This window comes from Dreissena polymorpha, chromosome 14, assembly GCF_020536995.1.
Source record: "Dreissena polymorpha isolate Duluth1 chromosome 14, UMN_Dpol_1.0, whole genome shotgun sequence".
Classification (NCBI taxonomy): Eukaryota; Metazoa; Mollusca; class Bivalvia; order Myida; family Dreissenidae; genus Dreissena; species Dreissena polymorpha.
This window is the reverse complement of record NC_068368.1, coordinates 44,455,936-44,482,531: the sequence shown is the minus strand read 5'-3', so window position 1 is coordinate 44,482,531 and position 26,596 is coordinate 44,455,936. Positions and strand designations below refer to the sequence as shown.

Genomic DNA, 26,596 nt, shown 5'->3' with positions numbered 1-26,596 from the left:
TGAGTTTCATATTTTATTGATTAGTTATTCAAAGTGGTGGTGGCCGTGAGCAGGGAAGAGGATCGCGCCTTCAAGCAAGTGTTGGCTTGTGTGATCTGTTAAAGTGCATGCACTAGTCGAAACATTTGTTATTTTATTCATTTTACACACATCAAGCTTATTTAAACAGTGATTCGAAAAGTGGACAACACTTACCAAAAAAAAAAAACATTATTCGTACAATTAATTATTTGTAACAATGTCATAGTTGTAACTTATATGGTATTTTCAATAATGAATTTTATAAGCGTTGATTTTCTATTACTTTAATGTAATGGTCTTGTAAAGAATTTCAAATAATTGCATAATTGTTATAATCAAATTTTCTTCATCCTATAAAGGAAGTCCCAAAGATTATCATTCTAAAACAATTTTAAAAGAACACAGTTCGTGAACCCAATGCATAAGGCATTAAAACCTATGCTCTGAACTTTATTACACACTTTAATGTATAATTCAGGACCAGAGTCGCATTCTATATTTGCAACTTGTTGCAAATCATTTGTTTGATGCAAGACGTGCGTGGTACGAGAGCCCACAAGAACGGCACACGACGTGGCTAGACAGGGCTTCACGAGGCAATCTTTGATCTCAGGGGACTTGTTCACCATACTAATGGAATGTATATGTTAAGCGATACTGTGGGGCTTTTTTCATTTGGTAAACAGATATTAATACAATGCAGTAGATAATTCAATGGTTTAAATTACTTTAAGAGAAAAGCTATTTGAAAAAGATATTAATTGGGCTATGATTATCGAAATGCATGTTATACATGTACTCAAATTCAATAAAAAAGCAGACATGTACATTTTCATCACGACTATTCTTCTTCTATAATTGTCAACATTTATGAAATCAAAAATAATAAGATCTAAGGGAGAAGACTTCGCAAAAAGATCAATCACGATATATCTCCCCAAAACCACGTAGCGCCCCTCGTTTTCCGTATACCGTTTTATCAATTCAGGAACGGGAAATGAAAACGGGCCATGTGTTTCAATTTTCATATATTGATTAATTGTATGATTAAAATTGATTTATTGTATGATTAAAATTGAAACGAAATATGAATAGGGAAAAAAGATGTGTGACTTGTTTTGCTATTAGTACACCGAGAAACGATACAAATAACTCAACTTTGTTTGTTTTGTTTTTTGGTTTTGTTCCGGTTTTAAGAAAATCGGGATATGAACTAATATACGTTGATTCTTGTTTTTCATTCTGACGAATACAAAATGAGAAAGAAAAATACGGTATATACACGCACCCTTATAGCCATCTTTATCTGTTATTCATATTACTAGCTTAAATTGAGAACTGTAAATATGTTTTATTTTTAATGCTTTCCATTCACAACATTAGTTCGTCCAACGTTACGTAATTAATTATGTTTGGAGATGTACTTGTTCAACTTGGTATATATAATTTGCTGATAAAAAAGCTGGAAATGTTTTCATCGATTGATTATATACAAGCAAATTCGTTGAATTGATATCCCCCGCAAACAAACTGTTTATTATTTTTATGCAAAGCACGTTTTCCCATTGATTTCTACACACACACATTGCGCTTCATGTTGACATGTTGTATCATATCTGAAATATATCCCTGAAAGTTCCATCACACGAAAAACAAAAAATGGTATTTACTCTTATTAAAGAAAGTGAAGAGTTATGGTTTTTAAGCATGGCTCTTCTCCTTATTTTATCAATACACATTTGACATTTCATGTTGAAGGACTGCATGGTATCTGAGATATAGCCCTGTAAAATGTACAAAATGGCAATTACTCTTAATAAACAAATGTACGGTTATGGTTCATGTGCATGATACTTCTCCTAACTGATATTTACACACCTATGAAATGCTGATGATGCTGACATCTTATATAGTTTCTGAGATAAAGACCGAAAAAAATTGTGACATACGGACGGACATACATAAGAACGGAAAGGGCAACTTCTATATCCCTCCGCCTGTGGCGGAGGATAATTAAGAACATCTTTCAGAGCGCGTGTTTATTGATCACAGTTGACAAGGAGAGCTTAATATCACATATATCTAAAATATGGTAATTGCGTCATACAAAATATGCGTAATCAATCAAAGAGACGCATTTCAGATCACCTAGCTTGTATGAGTCTATGTTTCTTTTGCGTTTGTATGAGCATTACAATACATCAGTGATAATCGGCCCGCAGGGAGCATAACGGCTCGAGGGCTTTACATACACACGACGAATAGTTATTTATTGCTTTACATCTGCTAGACGAATTAAATGGAACACGCAATTGTGGGATTTTATTCTGTACACTTGTTATGATTTATCCAATTACTGTGAATTTTACTTTTTTTATATAGAATATGCTTCTAAAGCAACAGCGGATGTTATAGTGCTTCCAGTAGTATACATGCATACTCGTTAATTGGAATTTAATATGTATAAGCCTTCAAAGTAATAGATGAAATATACAATAGTTGGTCAGTAACCTGAAGGTACTGGGCAGTTGCCATTGACTATATGTTATAATAAAACATATATGGTTGTGTTGCACGCACCCCTAAATGTCATAATCGTATGCACTAAACTGTTATATTTTAAATGAAAATCAGTGTTATTGTCTTTGTAAAATGCATAACATGAAGATTCCAAAAAAACTTATTTTAGTTTTAAATGGATGTATTTGTAAAGATCAAGTTCCAAGGGAATACCCATCATTGTAGCAAAAATAGGTACTTGCACGCATAAACATAACTTTGAAATTCGAAGTATCAGAAGCGGCATGGATTTGCTAAATAGCACGTCGGAGTTTTTAAGCTTTGGTATGTATAACATGCGTTTTACATGTGAATAACATATGGAAAGAACTTAAAGGGATTTCCAATGTTTGAACGCAGTCGTTAGTTTAAACACTCCATCGGGATAATATAGTACTGTTCGCTTTGCAGCAGCTCCCAAGAGAGGGCTGGTACAACTGGTTCTCACTTGACATTCAAATCTGATTCCGAAACCTTGACCCGACCACACCATGGTGACCGCTCCTGCGGACGGGAGAAACAAAAAGAGGTGGCTGGCATCTTTCCTATGAACATATGCAAGTTCGTCGATAAACAATTTGCGCCACCAAGATTTATTCAAGCCCTCGGAAAGAGAATGAAGAAACGAAGAATACAGAATCCAAAGCCGGATCGGTCGTGGTTTGGAATAACCATGATCGCGCACTCTACTGTGAGTCTCCAGGGTGGATGCGATAAGTTAGGAAATAAAGCTTGCCAAGCGAGCAAGATGGCAACAAAGGGACCAAATCATAAACCCGTTAAACGTAGGAACACTCCTTGCATGCGGAAAAATCCACGAACTGGCGCACGAGCTAAAGCACTACCGCTTGGACATTATCTGATTAGCAGAGGCCAGATGTCAAAGCTTCGGACAAGTATCAATGGACAAAAGACACAACTTATGGATCAGCGGGGTTTCAAACATCGGGTTGTTTTCGTCGTTAGGACGTGGGTAGCCAACATCATCATCAGTTACATCCCAGTCTTCAGGAGACTCATCTCCATTTTTAACCTCACAACATCAACATCATCCAGGTATACGCACCGACGTCCCACTACGACAACGAGGATAATCCATATACTATATGCATAGATGATGCACACTAAACTAAACTCATCATTTGACCAACGCCTGCAAACCAGTGAACAATACAGAAAAGCATCAACAATACGTCCAGCTAAAATTGCAGAAAAAAGTCTCTTTTTTCGTAAATAACCCGCTCTAATGTTAAACTGCTGACAAAATATTCTTTGTTACAGAATGTACATGGTATGTCATAAATATTTCATAAAAACTCACAATTCATACGGGAAAATCTTCATTTAGAAATATGTAATAGTTATATGTAAACAATTCATAAAACGTATATAGTAATTATCATTTTAAATCAATTAATACATAATAATGCAAACTTAAAATGGTTATTAATCTGACTTATTGCAGGGCAGAGCTATGTGACTTTTAGTGACCTCATATAAGACATACTTGAAATTACAAGTGAAGACAATAGATATACACTTTTTACCAACCACACCAAAACGCTAACGGAGAGGTTAGAAGTGTAGCTCAGTCAATTCTCGTGACGTAATTTTGTAAACAAACACGTCTTTGTATGCATGAAATATATGTATTATTAATCCGAGTTTTAGTCCAAATAGGGTTCGCTTTGTTTTTGAAATGATAATATGCAAATGTTGAGGTGATGATATGTCTTATATTTAGACGAACCGGTGTGCAAAGCAAAAGCTGTTTACGAACCTGCTACGTCTCGTTCGTAGTTTGCTTGGGCAGTTTTATTTGCTTCCTGTTGCATGCGATCAATGCCATGCTGTACACTGAATTGGATGCGTTGTGTTCCATCATTTACATTGCTATCAAGACATTGAACTGCCTTGTTAATCCTTGTTTCAATGCGTTGTTCTCCATACTGTGCCTTGCTTTCAATTCGTTCTTCTCCAAGCTGTGTTTTTCTTTGAAGGCGTTTTTTCCCAAAGAAAGTCTTGTTTTCAAGGCATTGTTCGCCATATTTTGCTTTGCTTTCAAGGCGTTGTTCACAAAATGTTGTCTTTCGTTCAAGGCGGTTTTCTCCAAGTTTGGTCTTGCTTTGAAGGCGTTGTTTTCCAACCTCTGTCTTCTTTTTAAGTCGTTGCTCCCCAAACAGAGTAGTTACATCCAATTTCTGCAGAGCTTTTGCCAAGGTCCTTTCTGCCTTCTCAGAAAAACATTCGCCGGCCTTTTTGGCATCTTCGAGAGTGTGATTGGCTTCTTTCAACAGCTTGCCCACTTCTTCGATGGACAAACGATCATTCTGCAACTGCATGCAAATCCAAAATATACTTGTGTTGTTTATGCTCAAAACAAATATCGAATATGTCAAATCATATTGTTAAGAATAATGTTTATGTGCGTGCAAGATAGAATTCTTTAATTGTTCAGAGAATGCCAATTAATGTATCAAATGCGCCAGATTTGATTGAGCGCCATATGATTTCGTGCATTGTGACCTAATAAATACGTCAAATATTATTTTACAGACATTACATTTAGTGATGAAACTGTAAAATAGTATTCAATTTCTACATTATTGTCAATGTATTATATTATTGTTTTCAATTGTATTATAAGTTTTCTAGTTTTAAACATGTCTTATTATACACTTACAATTTGGTTATTCAGCTTTATTACAAAAAGTCGACAAGCTGAGCTTAAAGAGAACGTGAAATGATCAAACGTTATCATTTCACTCTAGCTACCCGGACATGATAACCTTTGATAATTCCCTTGTATTCTACACTTGCTTGATACAAACCATGCGAAATCATTTCAAGAGAAGTAGCTTAGGGGCGGTCTCACCTATGTAGGTACGGACGGACAAGTGCAATTCTTATTGCCTAACCATATAGGAAAACAACACTATGTTCTGAAACTATTAGTTTGCCTTATTTGTTTATGTTTATGTTATTATAGTTTTATAATTTGCACTATGCTTTGATGTTTGACAGACGCCAGAGCCCATTATGAGTTTGTAAATATATAAAACTTTCCCTTTGACGTACATCTCTAAGTCTTGTACAAGCTATTATGGCTGAAGGATCATGTTGTAAATATTGTGCGTCAGCCAGCAGCGCGGACAGTGTCTTGAAATAGTCCTGCAGGTCAGCATCTGTAACCTTGCAGTCGGATGTGTGTCGTACATCTCGGCCAATCTGACGGACCTAAGAAACAACACATCGTTGTAAATATAATACAAGTATAACATTTTGAATATTAAAGCGACTATGTAGGATTTCGATGCCAACAGTTTTCTATCACAATCTTAAACCAGCTTATCAATATGAAGGATGCATGTAAAATGGAATTATTGAACAATCGTTATATGGGACAATCAATAAAATACAGTTTACAGCAGATACATGTATAAAGGCAAATTAACGCCGAATCCGACACGTGTATTAGTACAAACCAAAGCGCGTCTACGTGTCGTATGAACAAAGATGCGTATGCTAATGGGCATTTCCAAACAGAGTACAGTTCTTGTGCACAAGAATGACCTTTTACGTTTACAAATATGTGCAATTTAATTTAACTAATTTATGTTCTGGTACTACATTTTCTGAATTTGAATTATCTTGTTTGATTCATCAAGGTGTTATCAGTTTTGAAAACAAGTATGAAGATCGTTAATACTCGCTCTTATGTACACATACTTGAAATGACGAGTACGCGTTTATGCAATATTTAGAAAGTCATACAATAGAAGTTTATGGCATGAAATATGCAACAGCTTATATGGCTTTCTCTTTAATTTTTGCAAACACATTCAGTTCTGAGTTGATTAAATAGACACACTACTGTTTAAACACTTAACTCGTGCTTTGTATTACCTTTTCTAGTGGACATTGCTTATCGGGCGGTGGAGGGGATAAACATAAGGCAGAGAGACATGTCTGGAAATGTAGGCAATTCAACATTATGCTTATCACACCATTGAAGTCCGCTTCCTGGACCGAGGAAATACAACTATATCCGTCCGGAGGGAGGTAGCATTTTCCTATTTCCCAATAGTCTAATGTCCACTTTTCCGCATGAGTGTTCTTCCAGGAAGGTCCACCATATCTGTGTTGTAATATGATGTTCTGTTTTACATTATCACATGTTGGACATAGCTGTGGTTTCTGTGATTTGTGAAAAGGACAATTAGTCCGTTTCTTCTTGTTACAATATGGGTTTGTTGGACATGGTATGAGTTGTTCAATTGGGCACTTTCCACAGCTACTACCAACAACGCTGTGTAGTTTCTGTAATTCTGTGCAAAGAAAATTAGTGAGTCCTTGCTTCGTCACATTGAGTCCTATGCACGCTTTGAACCAATTATTGGTCTCCTTGTCGGCGAACAGGTTTGTGTTAGCGGCCATCCTGCTCAATTAGTACGCACTGGTGAGATTGTTAATGAACAAGCATAAACACAACATTCATTCCCGTATATTTAACATTCCTCTTTTCAACATCGACTCCGAGGATATGTCTGTCTGAGTGGCAGACATTCGTCATCTACAATAAAATAAGAATAAAACGCCTAAGATTGGTTTAGATCAACACCGTCTAAAATACACTGTTTATATACACATGCTATTTGTGCATAAGCGTACAGTTTATCTTGTCACTCAGTTATACTGGCTGACGGTATACATATGAGCTTTGCTTCATGAAATCATGACAGTACGATTGTGTATTTGAGATTAACATTTTTGACGCCGCACTTAATATTATATTGCCTCTGAATTTTAGACGCTCATATGACCAATCTGTATTGAGTCTAGCTGATCTATACGAAACCTTTTGTGTTGCTCTTTCAAACAAAGAAAAGTACACTATGATATATTCTAAATGATGAACCACCTGTAAGTAAACTAGACATTGAATATTAACTTCGGATTTCGCTAATATTTGTTTTCCGGAAAACTTTTCATTTAAACGATGATTAAAACTACGTCTCTTATCATTGCTAATTGAAAGTTTAAAAGTCTCCAGTATGATATGATTAAATTAAACAATACATTATTTCAAATATAAACAGGAGCTATTTCTGTACTTTGAAGCCGAGCAGCAGCTAGTGTTATGTCCAAGGCCCGTAACTTCGGAAAAAATCAATGGAACAAATGCAACTCGAACTTGATCTGTAAGTCATGTAGGTAGTCTAACAAACACAAATAATGTCAGTATTTGAAAGTGAGAAGAAAAACAAATGATCTGGAAACATGTTATTTTAAAGAAAATGACAATTACTTCGTCAAAAATTGGACAGGAACACAATTCTAATTTGATCTGTCAGTTATGAAGGTAGACTCACATACCAAAAATCAGGTCAATAAATGCAAGCTGTTGAGTCCGCAAATTTCTTGAGAACATTTCTGGGTCCACGGACCGCAAATAAAAAAAAAATCGGCAAGAAACTCGAATTTCATCTGTGAGTTTAGCAGGTAGACCCACAAAACAAAAACCTGGTTAATATCTGCAAGTTCATAGTGAACAATTTCCGGAATTAGACTGCCGTACGGACCGAAAGATGGACAGTGCGACTGCTATATGCCACAATACCAGGAAAATAAAAACAAAAACAAAACAGTCTTTGTAAAGAAACAACCAATTGCAAGTCGGTAACTGTAAACGTTTTTTTCAGTAGTAAATAGAAACTGATGAAACAATCATTAGAATGGTATCAATCCTCACTGTACAATACTTTACTATATTGCATAGCAAGACAGACAATAACTTCGATTAATTTATATTGCAAATCGGTGTAATATAAAACTAATTACAAAACTTCCACAAACAGTATGTTCACATATTGCAGTAAACCATTTATGTGAGCGTTAATATGTATTTGACCTTTTTAGGTACATTTTAATCGCTTTTCTCATGACAGTCGGTAAATTAAAGTGATATTATGGGCATTTTTCACTGTTGAATCGAGCTGAAAAGAATGAACAAGTCAAAATAATAAGTTAACATGTGGTTACTGACCAATTAGCGGCAACCCATCTTCTAACCAGTTGTTTATAAAAAAATATATAATATATTCGATATTTTACGTGACTCATCCAGTCCTCTAAGCCGAAATGATCCGTAAAACAAAATAGTGTCTTTGTGTCGTATGAACGAAGCTGCACTAAAACTAGATTTAGATTCACATCGTACATCGAATCATTTCTGTCGTCAGTTGTCAAAACGAAACTATAGTTGATATTCAAATTCATTATTTTTCTTTTTCCGGGATATTGTTTTTAGTATGTTGATCTGCATAAACAAATAGAAGTGTATATGAAGTGAAGACACAAACAATAAGCAACGGTTGCGATAGACACCTATAAACTTTAAGATGCCCATAATATCACTTTAAATGTCAACAATACAGAAAGCTGGCAAATAATTGTTCATATCATATTCAATGATCTTGACGTTCAATTCTCCCTACAGATTAAGCCTAAATATTTTAGAGTGCTGCTCGATGCTGATTTTATATATGCAATATCACCCATCATTTCATAACACAATATAAAAAATTGTGTCCAAAAAAATAATGCTAATTTGAAGTAGCAGATCAAGAATAATTTCCAATGCAGCAACTAAATGTATGAACTTTATTGTTACTGTGGAATTCAAAAATAATTTGCGAATTGTTTAAGCTTCATTTGCATAATTACAAACCTTGTTACTTGCAAATTTGCATGCTGACATAATATATAAAGCTGTTTGACTTTTCAACAGATGGAATACTATTGTAAGCCCGTTTAATATATATATATATATATATATATATATATATATATATATAGTGTTTTTTCCCAGGCCATTTTAGCGTGGCGAATAGCCACGCCGCTCTCCCGGATCGCCACGATCAAAGGCAAATTTCGCCACGGGCCCTTTTTTTCAAAGGCAAATTTCGCCACGCGCCCTTATCGATAACATCTTTATTGCCTTACGATCGAACTTGGTCCGCAAAATCAGCTTCCTTGATTGTCTGTGACGCTCCGACTGTGCTTGATTTACTCGATTACTCAACGTCTAATCGACTATATTAATGGAGCAGATTTAATCTATAACAGTGCTCGATTTATAGGTAGTTATTACTGGCTGCTCCAAAGCTGTGAATTAGTCATGCGTGAATAACCCCTTGTCAGTATCAATCGATAATGCCGGAGGCTATGTTATACCAAGCGCACTTTTCGCTCGGCAATGTGTACTCCTCACGATAAAATCATTGCTTCGGAGACTTTTGATGAAAAACTCGATGTTATTCTCATGGCAATTGTGCATTGCATGCATTATTCAGTTATATCAAAACATATATTTTTAAGCATAATTACATTTTAAATCGCAAACAAATTTATTCTTTATCGTTTTCGTCTTTAACATAATTAGATCTAATTATTGAAATAATTACTGAGACGTATACTAATTTAACAAAACGCGAATAGCGTATACGATTTAACGTTGCTATGCGCACCTGTCGCTTACATCATTTGACATTTTATCAACATGGCGGACTATACAGAATTAAATTGTGACTCGGTAAAAATGGCAAATAACGTCGTAAACGATCGAATTAACGATGGAGATTATACATTAAGAAGGAATTAATGACATGTCTGTGATAATCAACGATGCATAGAAATGTTTTAGATAGCATCAACATTATTTATTTAGCCTCTTTTCCTGTATATTCATCCACTAAAGAGTGAAATTGACTTTTTCAACTGAATGAAAAGATTTTCAGCATGAGTGAGACATTTAAATAAAAAATATAAATCTTCCCTACAAAAGCATGGCAAAAATTTACAACCCAGGTATTTCCTTAGTAACAGGCCATTTAAAGGTGGGCACGTTAGCAACCATTGATTTGCTGGTATCTTTCCTATCAATCTGTTCAGTCGTCATTTTTATAGGAAAACATAAACTTTTGAAGTAATTTGGATGTAAATCATTAAATAAATATTCTTATAGACTTATAAACACAAATATACTGTTTAAAATGAATATTTTCAGAATAATTGGTATTTATACAGCACGCGTAGCCGATTTTACTTAATTTTTACCTAAATTAATTTTTTTTCCTAACAAAATATAAAAAATCACATGTTTTTAACCAAAATACAACATCGATGTTAAAGATTTTTTTAATGAGCATTACTTACTTAAGTTTTATCAGAAATATGTCATAATTACCAAAATGCCGGAGTGGATGAATTTATAGGGTTGGATGAATGGATAGGAAAGAAGGCTATTTGTAATCTACTCGGTGGATGTATGTCACGGAAACGAGTGTTTGCATATTGTTTTGTTAGCGATCAATTTACTCGCAATGTTATTTTAAACATCTGTCGAGATTATTGTTAGAAAATGGGATAATACGAACATGGTTTTATTTATATGTTAGTGGATCTGTGTATAATCAGATTCATATGCATATATTGCTTTATTATGTTTGTCGTGCTGTACAGTTTATTGAAACAGCATGGAACTTAAATGTACATTGCAAGGTAAATATATTAATATAAATCATAATAAGTTAAATACATCTATTACCAATGAAATTAAATGTGCTTGTTTATATGTTATTTTTTCCACAACTGCTTCTGATGCGATTACATGTTTCCCCGTAATTCAGGTATTCAGGGAACGTTTTTGCCCTTTTTTGCCTAAACTGCGCGCTAAAATGCCCTTTTTGAAAGTAATACGCCATGCCCCTTTGCCCTCCTGGGAAAAACACATATATATATATATATATATATATATATATATACTAAACGCTTCCTCTGTGTAACTTTTTTACAAATAAGGCAATAACGTTCGTCGCGAGGGATATTGCTTAGGGTCTGTTTTCTCATAGGATTGACATCAGCTCTTTATTTTACAAGGAGGTTGTTTTAGTTGTATCTCAATTGAGAAATTGCCGTTTGCCGGTACGTTAAAAAGAGGTTCAAAAAAGCTGTTGAATAAAGTGAACATGGGAACTAGTAATGAGCTTAGTAGTCCATTTATCCAATAGAAGATTCAAACAATAATATATATAGAACAGAACGAGTATTCCATAACCATATTTCATTAAATGTACCCATTTCAACTTCTCAGGTAGGGCCATAAAGATAACTTTTTTAGAGCATTCTTCATGAAGCTGCCTGAAATTAAGCAATTCAAACGGTGTGTAATAGGCTTTAGTAAAGCGATGTAGCTACTTTAAAGCCCCGTCACACTAGGCCACGTTCATGAAGACCGCACTGCGTCATGAAAATGTCGTAGGACGTAGCGAGGACGGGGTAAAACTTGTAAAACATGCATTTCTCAAGTTTCTGCTACGCTCATACCACGTTTGCGCTAAGTTCTTACTGCGTCCAACACGTTCCCACTATGTTCTTATTGCGCGTGTATGTAGGCTGGTACCACGTCCAACACGTTCTTGCTATGCTTTAACTACGCTCGTACTAGGTTGCTACTACGACCGCCAAGATAGCACTGCGTTCTTACCACGCGCCTATCACGTTCTCACCGCGTGTTATGTATGTACGAAATTTCAATGAAAGAGGAAAGTGGTGTTCCTGATTAGCCTGTGCGAATTGCGAATCAGAAACGGCATTTTACGAAGGTATCACTATAACAGCTTTTCTCATAGAACGACCCAATTTAGTATACATTAACTGCAGTATGACCTATGAATCAACAGAGTTACGATTTATAAATTTAGTCGTACATATTAATGCAAATTTAATTACAAAACCAATTTAACAAACCATAATTACCAATACAAAGTAGATTATAAACGTCACATAATGTCAAATGCAATAATAAGTTAAACCAGGAACACATTTAATTATCAGTCATAGTAGGTCCAAAACGCTTATCCAACTCTATTGTTTTGTTACCATTTGTTCTTGCCATGGCACCGATCCTGCTGGACTGTTGAAGTACAACTTCAGATACTCCCGCTGCCTCTTACCTGCTAAAGTATCACTGTTAGGTCCGTTGATTGCTTCAACTTCTTGCATGTTTGCATTGGCTCTCCAGATGCCTGGTACTACATTATGTTGATCATCCTCCGCGTCAAGTTGGGCATTCTGCGTAACGGGATACCGTTTTCTCATTAGATTATGAAGGCATATGCAAGCCTCGAGTACAGTTCGCACTATGTCAGGTCCTTGCATCATTGTGGTCAATACTATTTGCCATCTCTGTGCCAGTATACCAAAAGCGTTCTCTACTACACGTCTCCCTTTTGAAATTCTATAGTTGGTTATCAACTCTTGCTTCGAGAGTCCTCGGTGGGAGTATGGTTTCATCAGGTGGGTTCGTAGTCCAAAAGTGTCATCACCCAAGATAAGATATGTCATGTCCTGATCATCATTAGGTATTGGGTCTGGATCTGGCAATCCGATTGTTCCATTTTCCAAACACTCCTTCAATTCGGAATCGTTGTATATCTGAGCGTCAGACATGGACCCGTATCCACCAATATCTGTCCACACAAACTTATAATTAGCGTCCACCAAAGCCAGAAAAACCACCGAAAAAAAGCCTTTGTAATTGTGAAACAATGATCCAGTGTTATTTGGGCATCTGATAGCCACATGTTTACCATCAATTGTTCCGCAGGCGTGTGGCACATTCCACTTTGTCTGAAACTCTTCCGCAATAGTGCGCCATTCGACTTGTGATGTTGGGAATGATATGACTTCGTCCTTATATTCGTCAACGATTGTCCGGTACACTTCAGTAATTAACAAAGATATTGTGATCCTAGCAACTCTAAAGGCGTACTGCAAGGACGGGTACTTGTCGCCAGATGTCAAGTATCGTAACGTAATCGCAAGTTTCAGATCTGGATCTAGCGCTTCCTGAAGGGGGTGTCTGACTTCTGACATCTTGGACCGACTCGGTTGAGAAGCTCATCAAACATTTCAAGAGGCATTCCAAGAAAATTGAAGAATGGCTGCTGATCTTCCATTCTTAATTCTGCCAAAAGTCGGACATAATTGCCGAATTGTAGCCTTCTTTCTTCGGATAGCCAAGGCCGCACCCGGCAAGACCTGGGCTGTCTTCTATATTCTTTCCGCCTTCTCCTTCTCACAAGAAATAGTGCGACATGTCCATCGAGAAAAGCCTGTTGTCCAGCAATATGCTCGAGAAGTTCTTGGTCGACCATTCTATATTGAAATGGACGTGAAAGGGACATTAATCCAGTTTTTATTATCGACCACCAGAACGTGACATGTTCGTGGCTAGAGCCTGCTGCAAACGTACCTTAGACGTGATAAGCACTGGTAGAACGTACGCAGAATCTAATGCGATCTTTTGAAACGTAGAAGGGACGTATCTTTGTCGCAAAACTAGCGTGGAAGGGTCGTAGTGAGGACCCGACGGACGTAGCAAGAACATAGCGACAATCTAGAGATAACGTGATGCGAACGGCACACACCCGTCTACGTCTGCACTACGCGTGTATTGCGTCAATGAGGTTCTTACTAGGTTTAAGCTACGTCATTACTACGACCTTACTAAGTTCTTACCACGTCCTGATTTGACCACATCCTCGCTACGTAAGTTTTTTGAACATGTTCAAAGTTCACCCACGTCCTTCACGTCCATGAAGACCGTACCACGCGCAAAGCCGTGTCTACTGCGTCGTCGCAACATTGTACACGTTCTCACTGCGTCCTTGCATATTTTTGAGGACGTAGTGGGAACGTGGCCTAGTGTGACGGGTGTATAACATGTGATCGTGCTTAATATGTACGTGTTTTGCTCGCGGGTAATCCAACAATGTCACTATAATAAGAGTGTTATTGCTATAAAAATACCTCCCGAAAAACCGACAAGGTTTCGCGCTGAATGCTTTATTAAGCAGTTAAGCTATTTATTCTGTTGTTTAGTTTACTATATTTCACACAAATTCAAGATGGCGCCATAAATGGCCGCCAAGATGGCCATCAAAACCTATTAATGATCATAACTATGTAACTATCCACTCAGATTAGATGATTTTGTTGTCTATACAGAGGTTTCGAGAGGTTAAGAACACATTTCAATTGTAAGACACCGTTGAAGTTTATTATGTTACACAGAAATATCACATGGCGCCCAATGACACAATACGAAGGACCGCAAGTCCTTTACTTTTGACGTGATGCTTGTTATGTGAAACGCCATAGTTTTGACCTGCCGCAGTTTCTGGATTTTGAAAAGAGGATCGATATTGTTCAGCTTCAGGCAACACTGAATGGGCAAGGAATGATGCGTATCTTGCATCAGCAAAGCCAGTGCCTATGATTAATTTGTACAATGGGGACAAAGCGTGCATTCTGTCAACATAAGTCTAAGTTTGCAACCTTGCCACAACCTTGACACCATTGTAACGTTTGACCAACCCTTGTATTGGAAAGCTGCCGAAATTATCATTGATTCGCCACAAAGTAGTTGAAAATGTTGTGCAAAATTTGGGATGTTTCATAAACGTATGAATTTGCGGGCGGGGTGGGCAAAGGATCCCTTATGGAAGAAACCGCTATCAAAAACATACTTGAGGCTGTCTATTGAGTAATGCAATTGTGCACATTGTGACACGAAAAGCTGTCAAGAGGGCTTCACGGGGCCATCTTCTTGTTGAAAAGTGCATACACAGCAAGCTTTCAGTCGAAATGAGCAAGAATGATCCAGACATTCAGATGCTGCTGCATCATGCCAAGGATTTGTACTCTGCCCTTTTGAGGGGCAAAACGACGCTAGCAGATGATATGTTATGCGATTTTTATCAAACTCGAAAGGGTTACAGAGAAGTAGAAACACGAAATTGCCCAGACCTAAAAGCCAAGCATAGTATGGCTGAATGATTAGCTTATGATTATCAATTCAAGGGTGTTGATTAAAGCATATCGCACTGGATATTGGTTAATGCATTAGGCAGTGCCCAATTTGCTATCCATCTTTGCTGCTGCTGGATTCATTACATGCAATCTGCGTATCACTACATATGTCTGCAGCAAATAAGCAACCTAGAGGAAACGCACCCGGACGTTTATCGAAAGTTCGGTATTGGTGTTCATGTTTGTTTGTAGGAGCCATCAGTGCTGGGCTTGGCTAGGACTTGCTCTTGGTATTGAGAAAACATTGATGATGTTCTTATAGAGCACATGTGATCTAACTCGCGGCAGTGGAATGACTGAGGATATGCAAACCCCTTGAACCCTATCTGCAACATCCGAGCACAACAGTGCGATGCAGGCTTTCACAGACCTGATCTATACTTCAAGTCCACAACACAAAGACTCAACTTAAGCGTGCATCAAATGGGATTCTTCTGATCTAGAGAAAATGCAGACACAGATTACAACCTGATCACCATACACAGCTGACCCTACTCTCGGAAACATGGTAAATGGGATAGTGGCTGTGTCACATGTGAATGTTCATGCAATTGAGGCTGTTGTGAAAACGATCATAAGAGATATCATAGGGAAGTCGGTCTTTGGTTATAAATTCACGAGAAAATGCCAAATCTCTTTGGAATAGCTTTGCTGTTAAGATCGCTTCTGACAGTGCTTTTGATCATGCTATTCTGTTCCAGCGCAGCGTTTTCTGGTCGTGTCAAAATATGCAAATCCTTCCCTTGCAGTCGTATTGTCTTATCAACTGAGCTCCCATCCCGCTGCCTTCTTTGAAGCCAAGAACATACTTTGTACAGCAGATAAGCCTCAGATCGCTCAGGCAATTTGAGAGTCTGCTGTAGACACATAATGTTAGGCTGTGATGAACTGTATTCATGAAACAGATGCATGATGGTGGCACTTCGCTGCATCGTTAAGCATGGAGAAGGGCGACTCATATAACGCAATAGCCGAGTCTTATGTAGATTCAGTGAAAGGCATTACGGACCAGCGACAGTGGGGTTCGATGTCTACGACGACGGTGATTATAACAAAGTCAAAACCACTTTAAACGTGTATCATGTTGTGAGTTGCAGCAAAGAGACAGAATGCTCATGTAAAAAAGGAAGGCTTAGGTCTCGTGAAAGAAACAAGGCCGACATGATTGCTCTAATCAGCACAACTCTGACTTAAATGGGAGGCTATGTTGTTCTGTCTTCAGGGGATGCGGATGTTCAAATTGTTAAATACAGTATAACGATCCCGTCGTAGCCCCACAACGTTGGTGAGCGAGGATACATATTTGCTCATCTTGATCCGCAATACTCCCAAAGGGACAATACGACCATCTACTGCCGCTATTATGTAAATAAATAGTCAAAGGAACGCAAAGTGTATAATATTAACCTTTTAAAAAAATTCGTGCTTATACTGGCTGTAATTAATCTTCAATGATTTTCAGCAACGGTAAAAAAATCAAGTCTACAGAAGTTAGTAAAACCTGATCCTATCATGAAGTCATATGCTGGTTCATTCTCTCTTCCAGATGTTGTAAATTGGATTCATGAGTATTCAACTCCTTAGTGATAACCTCAATTCGATTAAAGCGTTTCTTGTCTCCTAAACTATGGCATTTTACATAACAAGCATAACGTTTGAGTAACAAGTTATGGGCTTTTGGTCCTTCGTATTGTGTTGTTGGCCATTGGACGCCGTGTTGGATTTCTGTTTTACATAATTAGCTGACATTTTGTCTGATGATATAAATCTGATATTAATGTGTTGTTCTCTGAAACCTGTGTACATACACCAAATTCATCAAATTTGAGTGGATAGTGACATAGTTATATTTTATAATAATAAGTATGTTTTGGCGGCCATCTTGGCGGCCATTTTGGACGCTGTGTTGGATTTGTGAGTAATATAATAAACTTAAACAATGTCTGATGATCTTAATGTGTTCTTTGCCCCCATAAACCTATGTATAGACACCAACATCGTCAAATTTGAGTGGCTAGAAGCATAGTTATGATCATATTATAGGTTTTGGCGACCATCTTTGCGGCCATCTTGGCGGCTATTTAGGACGCCATGTTTAATTTCGGTGTAACATAATTAACTTACACTTTGTCTGATGATATTAATGTGTTCTTTGCCCCCTGAAATCTTGGTATAGACATCCAATTCATCAAATTTAAGTTGATAGTTACATAATTATGATCATAAATAGGTTTTGGCAGCCATCTTGGCAGCCATTTTCGACGCCATATAGAATTTGTGTGTACTAAATTAAACTTAAACAACTTCTGATGATCATTATGTGTTCTTTGCCCCTTGAAACCTAGGTATAGACACCAAATTCATCAAATTTGATTGGATAGTTACATAGTTATGATCATTAATAGGTCTTGGCGGTCATCTTGGCGGCCATCTTGAAAAGAAAACTTTCCGGAGGTCCGATTGTGGTAAACTTGTGATATATTTTTAAGGACCTTCTACCCTACAAGAATCAGCTAAAATAACTTTTGAAGCAATTGTTTGGGTGTCAAAGTGTATATTGACCCTACTTCGGTTTAATTTCTCCCAGATAATATATGAAAAGTAAGCTGATTGAGGCCCCATCTTCAAAGGAGAAAAAAATACCAAAAGCTGCCAGTACCAGACTGTTATCAAACATTTTCAAATGCTACTGGCATGCATCTTCCAAGATATATAGGTGTAGTTTTGCCCCCCTTAATGGTACATCCCTCCTCAATTTTAGGTACTTGGCTGAAGGACTATATGAGCGTCCTTTAAGTATTTTATCACTATTACCATGATCTAGATCAAGCGTTGTTCACCATTATTGTAACACGTGAACTGATAACGGAGACACTCGTGATCTATGCGATTGTCGGACAATGAATAAATTACAGTATGAATATAGCATATAATCATGATATTGTGAATAGTAATATAAGTAGACACAGAAAATACATTTCGAATTAATACAATAAGCATCTGTATTACTCTGACACATAAACAACTAGATACTGACAGTCCATGATTACATTAAATCGCTGTTGGTAATGCATTTAATTAAATTTAATACACAACAGCGGGTGAATCATTGACCAATTAAAACTCTCAAGAATTGTATTGCTTTCATATTGTGTTAGGTTAACATTCAACTAAATCCCGTTTATCGGTTCCCGAAACAAAACGATACAATTTTAAAGCATTCTTAATGCATTTCATATATTTTAGACACTCCTGGTATCGATTGCCAGTTAAGAATTGTCCTCTTAAAAAAATTAGCAAATATATAACGTCCGTTTAAATAAAGCATATATTGCATGAAATCAGATCGGTAGAGCACCCGTTTTGTAAGTTCTACATAGAAACGCACAGCAAACGTTTCAAACTTCGCGCAGAGATCTTACTGGAACCATCATTGCTGGATCAAATTCTAGTCACCATAACCAGCTAAATGATGATTGACTAGACACGGTGTATATTAATTGTACCGTTGTAATGTTTTCTTATTTTGAAATTTTTATAAATCATATTATGAACCTTAACTTATACAATATTTCAAAAATATAAAAGAAATTTATTATACTTTTAATATTATAAAACTGAAATAAACAAATAAAGTCTTACCAAATCTAAACTTTAATCACATCAATTAAACTCAGTCATATCAATTTACGCATGTAACTAAGTGTCACTCACACACAGCATATACTCATACCCAGCAAACATAACCTTAATCAGAACGATGTCGGCTATATATCTGAATATCGCAGTCGGCTTTCTGATATAGGTCCGATATCTTTTCGACATAGACTTTATCATTGTGATAGGCCCGATATAGGCCAGATAGTGATGGTTAACAGTTAATTTATGTTTTCAAAATACCTGTCTAAAATTATTTAATGTTAACATTATTATGTGTATCTTTGTCTTAAATTACTTAATTTTAACATTTTTCCTAGTAACGTTGTCCAATTTGAACTTCTGGAACATTTTGTACCAATATCGGTCCAATATAAATTGTTAGAAGCTTGCACATCGTTATATTTTAACAGACGCACCGTACGATTTGACGCGGGAGAAAAGGCTATACGGCCCAGATTATACGGCCCAGATTTGCTGACCATACGGCCCAGGTTTGCGAACTATATGGCCCAGATATGCAGATCATATCGTATCAGTTATCTCATACGAACCACCTGTTTAAATACACGAAATACTACAATACTTAGTATGCATACTATGATACTATGCGTCTGTTAAAAAATGAGTAATGAAACAATTGTGTTCATGATTTATTCAATTAAGATATTCATATTATTATATTTAAAACTTATGTTAATTGTGTCATCAATTATTCATGAAGGTAGAAGGCAGCACGCAAACATGCACTTTCATGGATTAAATCAATTTCGATAAAATCGGACATTAATTCTTTTTTAAATTAAAAGATGCTGCTTGGTGAAAACGGTAATAAAACTTTCGTAATCACTTAAATATTTTGCACAAAAATGCACACGTGTTTCTATCTTAACAAATAAATGCCAACAATACATGTTTTATTAATTTATCTTAAAACAAAACGTCTGTATTCCTATTTAATACATGTTATTTAAGTTTAGCAGTTAAACCTATATTTCAAAATGTCAATAGGGGTGTAACGATCGCATTAGTGACTCGTATGTTTGCAAATCGGATACGCCCTATTTATGACACTTACTGATTGAAGTATTCGATAATAAACCCTAATTGATTGTATTTGAAAACAAAGATGATAAAAGCACATTATTACTGAGTTGTTTTTCTTCATATAAGGCCTCGACCAAACGTTCGGTAAAAGGTTGATTACTAAACGCGCGTTCATTTTGACTTAACTTATATTGAACCGCAACGCATTATAAAAAACGATTCTTTCTAAATTATATATATATTTAAACGAGCTTTTAAGATACATCCAAAATCCCTAACCAGGCCGGTAACATAACGTTAAATATCAGGGAAGTAATATTCAAAAGCATCAGATGAATCAAACATAACGACGATTGTATTTTGAGTACAACAACAACAAACACTTGAGAATAATCAAATTATTAACTTAATGTCGACGATATTGTGTCAATCGACATCGCTGTTTCTATCGTGTTTTGCTTGTCATGGTGATTTTGAAACGTTGAAAAATACAATCCGTGGAAAACACCAATACTCAACGTTTAAAATAACTAAAAAGTATGCAAATTGAAATCTTCATGATGCTTGTTAATATGCTTGGAAAGTTTCATCCCTCTCGTATCAGTACTTTGTGAGTTAGCAAATGAAAGCATACACTCTTGTATGTAAAAGCGGGCATTAACTATGGAGATCGACAGTACAAGAATATTGAAGTGCGTGAGTTCACGTGGTGATAAATATGTTTGTCAAGTTTCAGCTGTATAGAAGCAGTACTTTGTTGAGTTACGCGCGAAACACAAATCCGACGGCCTGACGAAAAAACGACGGAACGACGGACAATATCAAATCTGTATCCATCCTCTAAAAGTGGGGGTACTGAAAAACGTTGGTGATCCGCTAGAAATAAAATATACCGACTTATTACATTATTCAGCTTGATTGTTAAAATATTGTGCTAAATCTTTACTAACTGATTACAAATACGTGTACAGTAATAAAATAATTATTTAAAGCCAATCTTACGTAAGAAAATATTGGCAGAAAAAATGTGTCGTTAAAACCCTTGTACATTAAGAAATTAATTCTTAAAAATAAATGCTGCGGTGAATTTCGAGGTTTAAAACGAAAAGTCGAAATAGTGTGGTAGGATAGACGTTGGAACAGACTACACCGCATTTCAATAGGAAGAATATACAACATAAACTTAACATAAAATACAAAATATGAACCAAAATGCCGTTTTCGGACAGCCCATTATTTTGGCCAAAATAATTATTTTTCTGGACTCTTAATTTTCGGACATGCTGGTTTTTGGCTATCATTAATGACTCTAAATGTTCGGGCAGTATATTTGACAGCGCTATTTTACCAGAGTTCGGCACTGTATTAGCTTATGTATTGCTTTTTTGTTCTGTATCTTTCCAGGCAAAAGTTTTCAAAACAGTGAAGCTGTATTTGTTTCAAAGTGGAAACAACATTGTTCATTGAGTTATTTATTTTATTTTAATATATTTATAATATTCGGACATTTAATTTTCGGACATCTGTAATGTTTGAATATTTTCCGTTTCTAAAATATTATTATTTTTAATTTAATTATTTTTTTTTAGTGTCAGAAAACGTAGAGTAATTACGGTATGCAATCATGATTTACAGGTTATTGTAAGAAAACTGTTTTTTTTTCTTAACAAATATCGGAGTCCGGCAAGGTGACATTTACTACCGTTACTATTTTCTTATGACTAATTTTCGACTTTCAATTTAAGACGAATCTGAATGTGTTTAATGTCCCAATACATACTAATGAAATCATAACGAAAATTCAGGAACTTCGATATACTACTATATGCTTATATCACTCTGCTTATGGCACGGTTTACAAACTCACTCAATGAGTAAGAAAAATATTGTGATACGGAGAAATGTGAAGAGGTTTTAGTTTCAAAAAAATTGAAACACAATCATCAGAAACGAATATTAAGATGCAATAAACGAATATGTAACGGAATCCAGAGATATTCCCAGATCATCATAACAATAGAACCCAGAACATTGAGAAACCTTATTTGTTTGTCATGGTTCATATATGCAAAAATTCCTATCACGCTTAAGGGATAAGAACTGCATTTGCACATGCTCTATGTATATGATATTCTTCATCAAAACCAAAATTTAAGAAAATAATGACTAATTAAAGATAAACGACATTCTAAAATATCAAATTTAGTATTTTTCTTCCATTGTTCAAACCATTTCTTTACAGATTTCACTCGTTCATATGAACATAAATAGTCGTCAAAAAGTAAGACTTTCAGGTTTATACCTCAACATGTATGCATTATTTATTATAGAAAATAAGCTGAAATAATTGAAAATAAGACAATATGAGCAGATAATTGTTGCAATCTCCCCTCAGAAAATCAAACATATCGCTAGTTATATACCCGTTTTAAAAAACTACAACAAACTATGACATTAGAAGTTGTCTATGACGTGTTTCAGATTGAAATATATCAATGTACTTAAGGGCATCGTACAAATAAAAATTTACATCTTCACTAACAAGAGTAATCACGTTTTATTACAAAACACATGCAATTACCATGCTGATGTTGAGAATTTGTTCCATAAACGTTTGAAATAAATCTAATTTTGATTACAGCTACATGTATCATATGCTGCCGAATGTATGAATGAATATAGTACATCAGTTGTAAACAAAGGCAATCAGGTCCATTATAGTTTAAATTGCATAGTTTGCATGTTCAGAAACGTTCAACTCTGAAAACGTATCTTTATATATGTATACATGTTTCTTTATAATCAACTCAGAGTGTACATGGCATACTCACTTAAACGTACGAATTCAAATTACGTTTTATATGATGTAAATAACAGGGACAACTTTAATTGGGTAAAAGAGAGTATGTTGACATTGTTTGTTATTTAAAAATGTAATTAAATGTATTTATTAACTACTAGTTTAAATAGCAAAAACAAAGTTATTTCCAAAAATTGCCTACCGCCGGATTCAAGTCCAGGCAGGCTGGTGCTAGTTTAAATTAAGTTTGATATGAATTATACTAAACCATAGAAACAACAGCAACAAACTATGACCATATACGTTTTATAAGATGTGTTTCAGTTCCGAATTCACTTGCACGGGAAACCACGGTTTACAGAACATATGCCACAGCCATGCTGATTTCGATACTGTTTGATGTTGCATAAACTTTTAAAATACATCTTATTTAGTTCACAGCTATAATACATTATACTGCCGTAAGTATGAATGACATGTAGAACATAGTTTTTAAACAAAATCAATCTGGTGCGTTGTAGTTTAAATTGCTTACCAAAGCAATAATATTCACAATTAGCATACATGCTTAACTTTAAAAACATATCTTTTAATATGTGAAAATTATGACTGGTTTATAATCAACTCAGTGTGTAACACAGCATACATTTACATGGTTCCTACACATATCAAGAATGGCATACTCACTTTAACCTACGAATTCATTTTTTTTTCTTATTTATAAATGTGACTAAATGTACATACGTCTAATAGCAAGAAGAAAAAAAGATTTACAAAGATTGTATAGTAGTTTTTTTTTCTTGCAATGTGTATACCGCGGCATATGAATCCGGGCACTCTGGTGGTAAAAGCGAGCACTGTATACCTTCAACTAACGGCCGATTAAAGAACATAATCCGCATCAGAACAATGAACAAATACGAGTTTATCAACTTACAACACAGATTTGTCCTTTTGTTTGCGTAATCACGTCGAAATCGTTGTAAATCGGGCATTGTTTATCGGCAATTTCGAGTCAAGCTCTATGTCGATTAGACGCTCAAGGTAAATACGGTTCTCGGTTTCAGGTTTTCGGTAACTCAGAGGCGCGGAACCAAAAGTTGGATAAATAGCGTGAGGCGAAGGACGGATTATCGTACACGATTGAAATAAACATTCAAACATATCGATTATATTAGTGTTTAGTGTGGACAAAAAGACAAATCTGTGTTGTTAGTTGATATTTGTTTATTATACTAATGCGGTTTATGGTCGGTAGCTGGGGTATTTCGATACTTTTACTCTTGTAAAAATCGGCACTGAACGTTCGGTCAGATCTTAGCCGACATAGCATTTCTACGAGTTCGAGAAGTTGTAGTTTATGTTGGTAAGTAGCCGTTCGTAGTCATTTTTCGTCACGAGGCATCCTTTCACAAACAATTGGTACATAGTTTACGAAAATCGACCGCCATTTAGGCACTTAATGTCTTAAAAATGATGACAAAGGTGATTTTGCAGTGTCACGAGATACCTACCTTGTTTATATATATATTATCAGAATTTGTTTTTTGTTTTTTTTGTTTGATGAAAACAATTGTTTTATGACATATTGATAGTGTTAAAGTGAATTGGCCACGCGCCCAATACCTGTGGTATAGCACAGAACTTCTGTACAAGCATCATGGACATGTTGACTCACGAACCATGTATGCTAAAGATTTATTCAAACATACTAAAACTAGCACAAACAGTGAAGATGTGCCATTAACCAGCAGACTATATTTTATGTCGCATATCGACAGTCCTATGAAAATCGTTATCTATCTAGTCTGTCCATTGATAGCCGCATGGCATTACAAATAAATATAACACAGAGGAATTATTTCACGGAAATTAACAGATTGGCTGAACTCAGTAATAAAATTAAATTTGGTCCTTTTTCAGAGCTCTGTAGAATATTGAATTTGTGTACTTAAATTTATCCCACGAGTGAAGAAAGGTTTACATTGCGAGGCTTGCCGAGCCTTGTAAGCCTTTCTGAGACGAGTGGATTAAATTTTAGTACAAAATCTCACTAACATAGTATTCTATTTATCCTATAATATTTTTTTTAATTTATTCCTGATGCAATCAAAAAAGAAGTCTTTAATTGATAAAATTAGAGCAAAAACACATTAAATTAACTGAATCTAACATTGCGTAGTAATCGATTCAAATTTAATCAGCGTTCCAAATGTTACACACTCCAGAAGAACACAGACGGCTGTGTTCAAACTACAATTCTTCTTTCACCACTGTAAAATACCAAAAAAACTAAAATATCGGCCATTTTGAAATTTACACAGTGTGTAGACACCTACGTGAAGCATGATCCAGCATTTATCACCGCCGATATTGTTAATTTTCGTCTATAAACAACTGTACACTTTTTATTTACTGACATAAAACAGTAAAACATACTGGTAAGTGTTCTACTCACTGAAAGTTTGTAATAACCATGTTTATTTTCGTAAAGTTTAATATACCTTTATGACGAGTTAAAATTCTGGACACATTTCTTTATCGCTATTCATCTTTTACATTTTAAAACACAGGATGTAAGCAGGCAATGCTTTGTGGATAGATATTCTTTGATCGACTGACAAAGGAACGACTTATTCATCAAAAAAATTACTCTTTTAATTCAACATCGATTTTCTTCGAAAAGTTAAAGAACAATTCACTGACACTTCTTAAATTTAATCCATAAATTGTTCAACAAAACATCGCGTTATTCGAGTACATTCGACATTTTAACGAAATCGAAAATGCAGTCTCCCCAGTTTCATTCCAGTTTTATATCCCAACACTGTTATTCACATTCATAATATTAGAATAATCTATCGTAAATACACACAATCGTTAACTCGTTAAACGACTGCGTACCAAAGACCTGAATGACGCAATCAGGGGTGAAAGGCCAAACAAATGGTCCCTATGTACATGTTCAACAAATATCTGTAGGATAAACCTTATCTAAAAATATATGTGGGATAAACCTTATCATTTCTGTATGGGTCCTATTATGTTCTACAAAATCATATAGATGTAGGATAAAGTGACTTATATTGTGTTAAAAAGGGGTTTTCTTAAGCCATCTAAGAAAACGAGCCACGTTATTAAACATTTTGGAACCATTTTATAACAAGGCCGAGATCAAATAAGTAACATATCCAGAACAAGTTAAAAGATCTTACTTTAAATTGGGCTATAAGAGTATTAACATGGTTTTAATTGAGCCATATACGGAGAAGTTCCTAGCACACTGGGGAGTCTTTAATTGATAAAACCTTTTTTAGCCTGTAAGATAAAAGTATATGATCTGAGAAAGATTGGACTAAAAATGAACGTTTATAGTGTTAACAAGGTTTCATTATAACCATACACAGACAATTGTCTGACCCCATAATAGCCTTGTTTTTTAACTGATTGGATCTTGTTCAAACTCAAAACGTAAACAGGTTTTTTTAAGTTTGCGCCAAAATTACGATTTCTACCTTGTCAACACAGCTTCACACAAGCCATGGGGAAGCTGCCCTGTGTCCTTACTAACATGTT

The 26,596-nt window shown here is 35.6% G+C and overlaps 3 protein-coding genes across 15 annotated transcripts in view; 2 read left to right on the top strand and 1 right to left on the bottom strand.

Annotated features, from left to right (window-relative positions):
• Positions 1 to 26,596, top strand: part of LOC127858367 (probable methyltransferase-like protein 24) — a 264,328-nt gene that overhangs the window by 121,124 nt on the left and 116,608 nt on the right. The gene's annotated exons all lie outside the window — the stretch shown is intronic.
• LOC127858369 (uncharacterized) overlaps positions 1 to 26,596 on the top strand; it is a 275,468-nt gene that overhangs the window by 176,901 nt on the left and 71,971 nt on the right. The gene's annotated exons all lie outside the window — the stretch shown is intronic.
• The window catches only part of LOC127858365 (zeta-crystallin-like), a 274,122-nt gene that overhangs the window by 231,292 nt on the left and 16,234 nt on the right, over positions 1 to 26,596 (bottom strand). The window lies entirely within an intron of this gene.